The 11,533-nt window shown below is 31.7% G+C and overlaps 4 non-coding genes across 4 annotated transcripts; all 4 read left to right on the top strand.

The window, feature by feature from the left end:
* The first annotated feature begins 941 nt into the window (after positions 1 to 941).
* Positions 942 to 1,013, top strand: TRNAQ-UUG (transfer RNA glutamine (anticodon UUG)). Its single transcript has one exon. It is a non-coding gene; the product is annotated as a tRNA-Gln (tRNA).
* Positions 1,014 to 3,588: 2,575 nt separating this feature from the next.
* On the top strand, positions 3,589 to 3,660 carry TRNAQ-UUG (transfer RNA glutamine (anticodon UUG)). The gene has a single exon. It is a non-coding gene; the product is annotated as a tRNA-Gln (tRNA).
* Positions 3,661 to 6,235: 2,575 nt separating this feature from the next.
* On the top strand, positions 6,236 to 6,307 carry TRNAQ-UUG (transfer RNA glutamine (anticodon UUG)). Its single transcript has one exon. It is a non-coding gene; the product is annotated as a tRNA-Gln (tRNA).
* Positions 6,308 to 8,884: 2,577 nt separating this feature from the next.
* TRNAQ-UUG (transfer RNA glutamine (anticodon UUG)) lies at positions 8,885 to 8,956 on the top strand. Its single transcript has one exon. It is a non-coding gene; the product is annotated as a tRNA-Gln (tRNA).
* Positions 8,957 to 11,533: the final 2,577 nt, after the last annotated feature.

Genomic DNA, 11,533 nt, shown 5'->3' on the forward strand with positions numbered 1-11,533 from the left:
ATCACCTTATCAATAGATGCCCATAACTATCGTACGAAAGATATGAAGTCTCTCAAGAAAAGGATGAAGTACATTCGTTTTTTTAAAAGATTAATGAAATGTAAAAAAATGAAATCAATTTTTGAAGAAAATGATAATTTAAAATAATTATGTATATAGGAACTAACATTTACTGTTGTAGCGCATATACCCCATTGTGTGGTCGTCCTCTATATCTTCTGCATTTATTGTACAATTCTATTATATTGATATAATATTATATGTTATACGGTATACAGTAATACACTCTTAACTAACTAACTAAGACTCCTGTTTAGTTGTAAAACTTAGTTTAAATATGTTTTTCTTATTTAAAAAAATAATAAAAATAAAGGGTATTTCTTCAAGGAAATTGGCATTTGGATTACTATCCGTAAATACAATCTCTTACTACTTGGTGAAGAAATATTGATTTTTCTATTTCCTATTTTATTTGCAGCAGCATTTTGAAATATTTCTATTTATTGAAAACAATTTTATTATAATTTGTAGAACTCATGAAAAAGTTTTTTAATTTCAACACATATCCAGACATATGTAAAGTTATTAAATTCTGTACAACTGGAGTTTAATTTTTTACAGTAAGTAATATTTTGTAGATTCTATTAAGGTAAATGCTTGAGCTTGAATGTCTGATTTGACCTTTCTGAATGTTAATACTGTGTAATGAATATATTATTATATAGAAGTGAAACAATGACAAATGAGCTAATAGATACACATACAAATTTAAACTATTGAAATGGTGAAAATCAGCTATTCATCTTTGTTTGTAAACGTATGTAATAAGAATAATATTTTATATCGGTGAATGAGTGCGCTCGAATATATGATTTGACCTTCTAGAACGAAAATACTGACTAAAATATAAAATTTAACATTGCTTTTCATTGCAGGACACTGGCCCCATGGTGTAATGGTTAGCACTCAGGACTTTGAATCCTGCGATCCGAGTTCAAATCTCGGTGGGACCTTACATTTTTTGGTGAAAGAAATTGTTTTTCAATTCATAACATTATACTCATAAAAAGAGAGAAAGACTGGATTCATTTATTTTCAGTTTTATTTTTGAACAATTAAGACTCATGTTGGTTGAAGGAGAGGAAGAAAAAAAGATAGACGTGTGACTAAGTGCTCTGTGTTTAAAATTTTTTAATTAGAGTGTTTATAAGTTAACTTGAGACAAAAGTGTCCTTAGAAACCGAAAGACTTGCTTCCTAAGGGAATGTCATCCCAAAATTGCCCGGAAGGCCACTCGGAGGCCACTAATCACGGAGATTTTAAAGTAATAAATGAGTATATGAAAAATGCTGTGTCATCTGAGGTGGGAAAAGAAAAAGACGAAACTGGCAGTATTCATTAGAGAGCAAAAATACCGTGCAATGTACAAGATATCGATATGTCATACTCTGACATTACTAGAAGTAATAAAGAACAATTCAAAACAATGAAATAAGGAAGAGAATCTAAAACATACAAAAAGATTAATGACAACCCTTTCTGGGAAATTTTTTGCTTGGATTGGAGGGATAGTAAAGGAAATACAGTTAGAGGATTTATTCCCAGCACTAAGGATTATAAAAGATGAAGTTGGTTTTACAATTAGAGTCTTAAAGGGATTAAGAGAAATTCAAACCCCCCTAGGAGTTAATGTAAATAATGGCTCAGAAACGAATGTTGGGAGTCTTAAAGAGATTCTGAGCAGATTTGGAGATTTGATTGGAGAAATAGAAAGTATCAACCATAGAAGAGTGTCTGAGGATGAAGAAGAAAAGGAGATTCTTGAAAATTTTAACAAATTGTTGTCTGGAAAATTGAGAATAAAAATTAAGTTGAATAAAAAACTCCTTAGCAATAATTCCCATGAATGGTAGAAAAACTGAGTTATCTTCAAAAATGCAAGAAGTACAGTGCTTCAAATGTTGAAAATATGGACACATTAAAGCTTTGTGCACAGCCATAAAGAACATTCCATATTGGGAGTTTGAAAGACATTTCAAAATAGAATTAGGACTTCCTATTAGAATAATAGGTATCGCTGAAATGAAGGATACCAACAAAACTGTAAGGAGGGAAGAAGAAAGTGAATTGAACAGAGAAGAAAAAGAAAGAACTATAAGAGCCAGTAGTCATAATCTCGACGTAGACTCTACGAAAGAAGAAGTAACAGTTGTCGAACATGTACAAGCTGATGAATCTACAACTAAGCTCAATAAGATTGATCAATGTCGTATAGAGGAAAGAAACGGAGAATACGCCATCATTGTGGAGACAAGTGAAGAACAATCAGAGGCAATCCTTGACATAAATAATTATAGTGCTGAAGGACGACCCCTCAGAGAAGATGGGAAGATGGTATTGAGAAAGAGATCGGATCTTCCGAGGAAAACGTGTCCCAATATAAAGTCTGGAAAGAATCCTAAAAGAGGATTTGAGAGTTCCAAAGACGAACAAAAGAAAAGAAACAGGGCACTCAGTTCTTCAGAACCGTGATGGAACCTCCAGCCGATTATTAGATGAGCTGTTTATACATCACTCAAAAGCAGCAAATGCTGAAGTCAAACTGAGAACATCTCAGATACCCATGATATGGAAGAACTACAGACTGCAGATCACCTTATCAATAGATGCCCATAACTATCGTACGAAAGATATGAAGTCTCTCAAGAAAAGGATGAAGTACATTCGTTTTTTAAAAGATTAATGAAATGTAAAAAAATGAAATCAATTTTTGAAGAAAATGATAATTTAAAATAATTATGTATATAGGAACTAACATTTACTGTTGTAGCGCATATACCCCATTGTTGGTCGCCCTCTATATCTTCTGCATTTATTGTACAATTCTATTATATTGATATAATATTATATGTTATACGGTATACAGTAATACACTCTTAACTAACTAACTAAGACTCCTGTTAAGTTGTAAAACTTAGTTTAAATATGTTTTTCTTATTTAAAAAAATAATAAAAATAAAGGGTATTTCTTCAAGGAAATTGGCATTTTGATTACTATCCGTAAATACAATCTCTTACTACTTGGTGAAGAAATATTGATTTTTCTATTTCCTATTTTATTTGCAGCAGCATTTTGAAATATTTCTATTTATTGAAAACAATTTTATTATAATTTGTAGAACTCATGAAAAAGTTTTTTAATTTCAACACATATCCAGACATATGTAAAGTTATTAAATTCTGTACAACTGGAGTTTAATTTTTACAGTAAGTAATATTTTGTAGATTCTATTAAGGTAAATGCTTGAGCTTGAATGTCTGATTTGACCTTTCTGAATGTTAATACTGTGTAATGAATATATTATTATATAGAAGTGAAACAATGACAAATGAGCTAATAGATACACATACAAATTTAAACTATTGAAATGGTGAAAATCAGCTATTCATCTTTGTTTGTGAACGTATGTAATAAGAATAATATTTTATATCGGTGAATGAGTGCGCTCGAATATATGATTTGACCTTCTAGAACGAAAATACTGACTAAAATATAAAATTTAACATTGCTTTTCATTGCAGGACACTGGCCCCATGGTGTAATGGTTAGCACTCAGGACTTTGAATCCTGCGATCCGAGTTCAAATCTCGGTGGGACCTTACATTTTTTGGTGAAAGAAATTGTTTTTCAATTCATAACATTATACTCATAAAAAGAGAGAAAGACTGGATTCATTTATTTTCAGTTTTATTTTTGAACAATTAAGACTCATGTTGGTTGAAGGAGAGGAAGAAAAAAAGATAGACGTGTGACTAAGTGCTCTGTGTTTAAAATTTTTTAATTAGAGTGTTTATAAGTTAACTTGAGACAAAAGTGTCCTTAGAAACCGAAAGACTTGCTTCCTAAGGGAATGTCATCCCAAAATTGCCCGGAAGGCCACTCGGAGGCCACTAATCACGGAGATTTTAAAGTAATAAATGAGTATATGAAAAATGCTGTGTCATCTGAGGTGGGAAAAGAAAAAGACGAAACTGGCAGTATTCATTAGAGAGCAAAAATACCGTGCAATGTACAAGATATCGATATGTCATACTCTGACATTACTAGAAGTAATAAAGAACAATTCAAAACAATGAAATAAGGAAGAAAATCTAAAACATACAAAAAGATTAAAGACAACCCTTTCTGGGAAATATTTTGCTTGGATTGGAGGGATAGTAAAGGAAATACAGTTAGAGGATTTATTCCCAGCACTAAGGATTATAAAAGATGAAATGGATTTTTACAATTAGAGTCTTAAAGGGATTAAGAGAAATTCAATCCCCCTAGGAGTTAATGTAAATAATGGCTCAGAAACGAATGTTGGGAGTCTTAAAGAGATTCTGAGCAGATTTGGAGATTTGATTGGAGAAATAGAAAGTATCAACCATAGAAGAGTGTCTGAGGATGAAGAAGAAAAGGAGATTCTTGAAAATTTTAACAAATTGTTGTCTGGAAAATTGAGAATAAAAATTAAGTTGAATAAAAAACTCCTTAGCAATAATTCCCATGAATGGTAGAAAAACTGAGTTATCTTCAAAAATGCAAGAAGTACAGTGCTTCAAATGTTGAAAATATGGACACATTAAAGCTTTGTGCACGGCCATAAAGAACACTCCATATTGGGAGTTTGAAAGACATTTCAAAATAGAATTAGGACTTCCTATTAGAATAATAGGTATCGCTGAAATGAAGGATACCAACAAAACTGTAAGGAGGGAAGAAGAAAGTGAATTGAACAGAGAAGAAAAAGAAAGAACTATAAGAGCCAGTAGTCATAATCTCGACGTAGACTCTACGAAAGAAGAAGTAACAGTTGTCGAACATGTACAAGCTGATGAATCTACAACTAAGCTCAATAAGATTGATCAATGTCGTATAGAGGAAAGAAACGGAGAATACGCCATCATTGTGGAGACAAGTGAAGAACAATCAGAGGCAATCCTTGACATAAATAATTATAGTGCTGAAGGACGACCCCTCAGAGAAGATGGGAAGATGGTATTGAGAAAGAGATCGGATCTTCCGAGGAAAACGTGTCCCAATATAAAGTCTGGAAAGAATCCTAAAAGAGGATTTGAGAGTTCCAAAGACGAACAAAAGAAAAGAAACAGGGCACTCAGTTCTTCAGAACCGTGATGGAACCTCCAGCCGATTATTAGATGAGCTGTTTATACATCACTCAAAAGCAGCAAATGCTGAAGTCAAACTGAGAACATCTCAGATACCCATGATATGGAAGAACTACAGACTGCAGATCACCTTATCAATAGATGCCCATAACTATCGTACGAAAGATATGAAGTCTCTCAAGAAAAGGATGAAGTACATTCGTTTTTTAAAAGATTAATGAAATGTAAAAAATGAAATCAATTTTTGAAGAAAATGATAATTTAAAATAATTATGTATATAGGAACTAACATTTACTGTTGTAGCGCATATACCCCATTGTGTGGTCGTCCTCTATATCTTCTGCATTTATTGTACAATTCTATTATATTGATATAATATTATATGTTATACGGTATACAGTAATACACTCTTAACTAACTAACTAAGACTCCTGTTTAGTTGTAAAACTTAGTTTAAATATGTTTTTCTTATTTAAAAAAATAATAAAAATAAAGGGTATTTCTTCAAGGAAATTGGCATTTTGATTACTATCCGTAAATACAATCTCTTACTACTTGGTGAAGAAATATTGATTTTTCTATTTCCTATTTTATTTGCAGCAGCATTTTGAAATATTTCTATTTATTGAAAACAATTTTATTATAATTTGTAGAACTCATGAAAAAGTTTTTAATTTCAACACATATCCAGACATATGTAAAGTTATTAAATTCTGTACAACTGGAGTTTAATTTTTTACAGTAAGTAATATTTTGTAGATTCTATTAAGGTAAATGCTTGAGCTTGAATGTCTGATTTGACCTTTCTGAATGTTAATACTGTGTAATGAATATATTATTATATAGAAGTGAAACAATGACAAATGAGCTAATAGATACACATACAAATTTAAACTATTGAAATGGTGAAAATCAGCTATTCATCTTTGTTTGTAAACGTATGTAATAAGAATAATATTTTATATCGGTGAATGAGTGCGCTCGAATATATGATTTGACCTTCTAGAACGAAAATACTGACTAAAATATAAAAATTAACATTGCTTTTCATTGCAGGACACTGGCCCCATGGTGTAATGGTTAGCACTCAGGACTTTGAATCCTGCGATCCGAGTTCAAATCTCGGTGGGACCTTACATTTTTTGGTGAAAGAAATTGTTTTTCAATTCATAACATTATACTCATAAAAAGAGAGAAAGACTGGATTCATTTATTTTCAGTTTTATTTTTGAACAATTAAGACTCATGTTGGTTGAAGGAGAGGAAGAAAAAAAGATAGACGTGTGACTAAGTGCTCTGTGTTTAAAATTTTTTAATTAGAGTGTTTATAAGTTAACTTGAGACAAAAGTGTCCTTAGAAACCGAAAGACTTGCTTCCTAAGGGAATGTCATCCCAAAATTGCCCGGAAGGCCACTCGGAGGCCACTAATCACGGAGATTTTAAAGTAATAAATGAGTATATGAAAAATGCTGTGTCATCTGAGGTGGGAAAAGAAAAAGACGAAACTGGCAGTATTCATTAGAGAGCAAAAATACCGTGCAATGTACAAGATATCGATATGTCATACTCTGACATTACTAGAAGTAATAAAGAACAATTCAAAACAATGAAATAAGGAAGAGAATCTAAAACATACAAAAAGATTAAAGACAACCCTTTCTGGGAAATATTTTGCTTGGATTGGAGGGATAGTAAAGGAAATACAGTTAGAGGATTTATTCCCAGCACTAAAGATTATAAAAGATGAAGTTGGTTTTACAATTAGAGTCTTAAAGGGATTAAGAGAAATTCAAACCCCCCTAGGAGTTAATGTAAATAATGGCTCAGAAACGAATGTTGGGAGTCTTAAAGAGATTCTGAGCAGATTTGGAGATTTGATTGGAGAAATAGAAAGTATCAACCATAGAAGAGTGTCTGAGGATGAAGAAGAAAAGGAGATTCTTGAAAATTTTAACAAATTGTTGTCTGGAAAATGAGAATAAAAAGTAAGTTGAATAAGAAACTCCCTGCAATAATTCCCATGAATGGTAGAAAAACTGAGTTATCTTCAAAAATGCAAGAAGTACAGTGCTTCAAATGTTGAAAATATGGACACATTAAAGCTTTGTGCACAGCCATAAAGAACATTCCATATTGGGAGTTTGAAAGACATTTCAAAATAGAATTAGGACTTCCTATTAGAATAATAGGTATCGCTGAAATGAAGGATACCAACAAAACTGTAAGGAGGGAAGAAGAAAGTGAATTGAACAGAGAAGAAAAAGAAAGAACTATAAGAGCCAGTAGTCATAATCTCGACGTAGACTCTACGAAAGAAGAAGTAACAGTTGTCAAACATGTACAAGCTGATGAATCTACAACTAAGCTCAATAAGATTGATCAATGTCGTATAGAGGAAAGAAACGGAGAATACGCCATCATTGTGGAGACAAGTGAAGAACAATCAGAGGCAATCCTTGACATAAATAATTATAGTGCTGAAGGACGACCCCTCAGAGAAGATGGGAAGATGGTATTGAGAAAGAGATCGGATCTTCCGAGGAAAACGTGTCCCAATATAAAGTCTGGAAAGAATCCTAAAAGAGGATTTGAGAGTTCCAAAGACGAACAAAAGAAAAGAAACAGGGCACTCAGTTCTTCAGAACCGTGATGGAACCTCCAGCCGATTATTAGATGAGCTGTTTATACATCACTCAAAAGCAGCAAATGCTGAAGTCAAACTGAGAACATCTCAGATACCCATGATATGGAAGAACTACAGACTGCAGATCACCTTATCAATAGATGCCCATAACTATCGTACGAAAGATATGAAGTCTCTCAAGAAAAGGATGAAGTACATTCGTTTTTTTAAAAGATTAATGAAATGTAAAAAAATGAAATCAATTTTTGAAGAAAATGATAATTTAAAATAATTATGTATATAGGAACTAACATTTACTGTTGTAGCGCATATACCCCATTGTGTGGTCGTCCTCTATATCTTCTGCATTTATTGTACAATTCTATTATATTGATATAATATTATATGTTATACGGTATACAGTAATACACTCTTAACTAACTAACTAAGACTCCTGTTAAGTTGTAAAACTTAGTTTAAATATGTTTTTCTTATTTAAAAAAATAATAAAAATAAAGGGTATTTCTTCAAGGAAATTGGCATTTTGATTACTATCCGTAAATACAATCTCTTACTACTTGGTGAAGAAATATTGATTTTTCTATTTCCTATTTTATTTGCAGCAGCATTTTGAAATATTTCTATTTATTGAAAACAATTTTATTATAATTTGTAGAACTCATGAAAAAGTTTTTTTAATTTAAACACATATCCAGACATATGTAAAGTTATTAAATTCTGTACAACTGGAGTTTAATTTTTTACAGTAAGTAATATTTTGTAGATTCTATTAAGGTAAATGCTTGAGCTTGAATGTCTGATTTGACCTTTCTGAATGTTAATACTGTGTAATGAATATATTATTATATAGAAGTGAAACAATGACAAATGAGCTAATAGATACACATACAAATTTAAACTATTGAAATGGTGAAAATCAGCTATTCATCTTTGTTTGTGAACGTATGTAATAAGAATAATATTTTATATCGGTGAATGAGTGCGCTCGAATATATGATTTGACCTTCTAGAACGAAAATACTGACTAAAATATAAAATTTAACATTGCTTTTCATTGCAGGACACTGGCCCCATGGTGTAATGGTTAGCACTCAGGACTTTGAATCCTGCGATCCGAGTTCAAATCTCGGTGGGACCTTACATTTTTTGGTGAAAGAAATTGTTTTTCAATTCATAACATTATACTCATAAAAAGAGAGAAAGACTGGATTCATTTATTTTCAGTTTTATTTTTGAACAATTAAGACTCATGTTGGTTGAAGGAGAGGAAGAAAAAAAGATAGACGTGTGACTAAGTGCTCTGTGTTTAAAATTTTTTAATTAGAGTGTTTATAAGTTAACTTGAGACAAAAGTGTCCTTAGAAACCGAAAGACTTGCTTCCTAAGGGAATGTCATCCCAAAATTGCCCGGAAGGCCACTCGGAGGCCACTAATCACGGAGATTTTAAAGTAATAAATGAGTATATGAAAAATGCTGTGTCATCTGAGGTGGGAAAAGAAAAAGACGAAACTGGCAGTATTCATTAGAGAGCAAAAATACCGTGCAATGTACAAGATATCGATATGTCATACTCTGACATTACTAGAAGTAATAAAGAACAATTCAAAACAATGAAATAAGGAAGAGAATCTAAAACATACAAAAAGATTAAAGACAACCCTTTCTGGGAAATATTTTGCTTGGATTGGAGGGATAGTAAAGGAAATAGAGTTAGAGGATTTATTCCCAGCACTAAAGATTATAAAAAGATGAAGATGGTTTTACAATTAGAGTCTTAAAGGGATTAAGAGAAATTCAAACCCCCCTAGGAGTTAATGTAAATAATGGCTCAGAAACGAATGTTGGGAGTCTTAAAGAGATTCTGAGCAGATTTGGAGATTTGATTGGAGAAATAGAAAGTATCAACCATAGAAGAGTGTCTGAGGATGAAGAAGAAAAGGAGATTCTTGAAAATTTTAACAAATTGTTGTCTGGAAAATGGAGAATAAAAAGTAAGTTGAATAAAAACTCCCTGCAATAATTCCCATGAATGGTAGAAAAACTGAGTTATCTTCAAAAATGCAAGAAGTACAGTGCTTCAAATGTTGAAAATATGGACACATTAAAGCTTTGTGCACGGCCATAAAGAACACTCCATATTGGGAGTTTGAAAGACATTTCAAAATAGAATTAGGACTTCCTATTAGAATAATAGGTATCGCTGAAATGAAGGATACCAACAAAACTGTAAGGAGGGAAGAAGAAAGTGAATTGAACAGAGAAGAAAAAGAAAGAACTATAAGAGCCAGTAGTCATAATCTCGACGTAGACTCTACGAAAGAAGAAGTAACAGTTGTCGAACATGTACAAGCTGATGAATCTACAACTAAGCTCAATAAGATTGATCAATGTCGTATAGAGGAAAGAAACGGAGAATACGCCATCATTGTGGAGACAAGTGAAGAACAATCAGAGGCAATCCTTGACATAAATAATTATAGTGCTGAAGGACGACCCCTCAGAGAAGATGGGAAGATGGTATTGAGAAAGAGATCGGATCTTCCGAGGAAAACGTGTCCCAATATAAAGTCTGGAAAGAATCCTAAAAGAGGATTTGAGAGTTCCAAAGACGAACAAAAGAAAAGAAACAGGGCACTCAGTTCTTCAGAACCGTGATGGAACCTCCAGCCGATTATTAGATGAGCTGTTTATACATCACTCAAAAGCAGCAAATGCTGAAGTCAAACTGAGAACATCTCAGATACCCATGATATGGAAGAACTACAGACTGCAGATCACCTTATCAATAGATGCCCATAACTATCGTACGAAAGATATGAAGTCTCTCAAGAAAAGGATGAAGTACATTCGTTTTTTTAAAAGATTAATGAAATGTAAAAAAATGAAATCAATTTTTGAAGAAAATGATAATTTAAAATAATTATGTATATAGGAACTAACATTTACTGTTGTAGCGCATATACCCCATTGTGTGGTCGTCCTCTATATCTTCTGCATTTATTGTACAATTCTATTATATTGATATAATATTATATGTTATACGGTATACAGTAATACACTCTTAACTAACTAACTAAGACTCCTGTTAAGTTGTAAAACTTAGTTTAAATATGTTTTTCTTATTTAAAAAAATAATAAAAATAAAGGGTATTTCTTCAAGGAAATTGGCATTTGGATTACTATCCGTAAATACAATCTCTTACTACTTGGTGAAGAAATATTGATTTTTCTATTTCCTATTTTATTTGCAGCAGCATTTTGAAATATTTCTATTTATTGAAAACAATTTTATTATAATTTGTAGAACTCATGAAAAAGTTTTTTAATTTAAACACATATCCAGACATATGTAAAGTTATTAAATTCTGTACAACTGGAGTTTAATTTTTTACAGTAAGTAATATTTTGTAGATTCTATTAAGGTAAATGCTTGAGCTTGAATGTCTGATTTGACCTTTCTGAATGTTAATACTGTGTAATGAATATATTATTATATAGAAGTGAAACAATGACAAATGAGCTAATAGATACACATACAAATTTAAACTATTGAAATGGTGAAAATCAGCTATTCATCTTTGTTTGTGAACGTATGTAATAAGAATAATATTTTATATCGGTGAATGAGTGCGCTCGAATATATGATTTGACCTTCTAGAACGAAAATACTGACTAAAATATAAAATTTAACATTGCTTTTCATTGCAGGACACT

The sequence above is a fragment of the Lepeophtheirus salmonis genome, chromosome 11 (assembly GCF_016086655.4).
Source record: "Lepeophtheirus salmonis chromosome 11, UVic_Lsal_1.4, whole genome shotgun sequence".
Classification (NCBI taxonomy): Eukaryota; Metazoa; Arthropoda; class Copepoda; order Siphonostomatoida; family Caligidae; genus Lepeophtheirus; species Lepeophtheirus salmonis.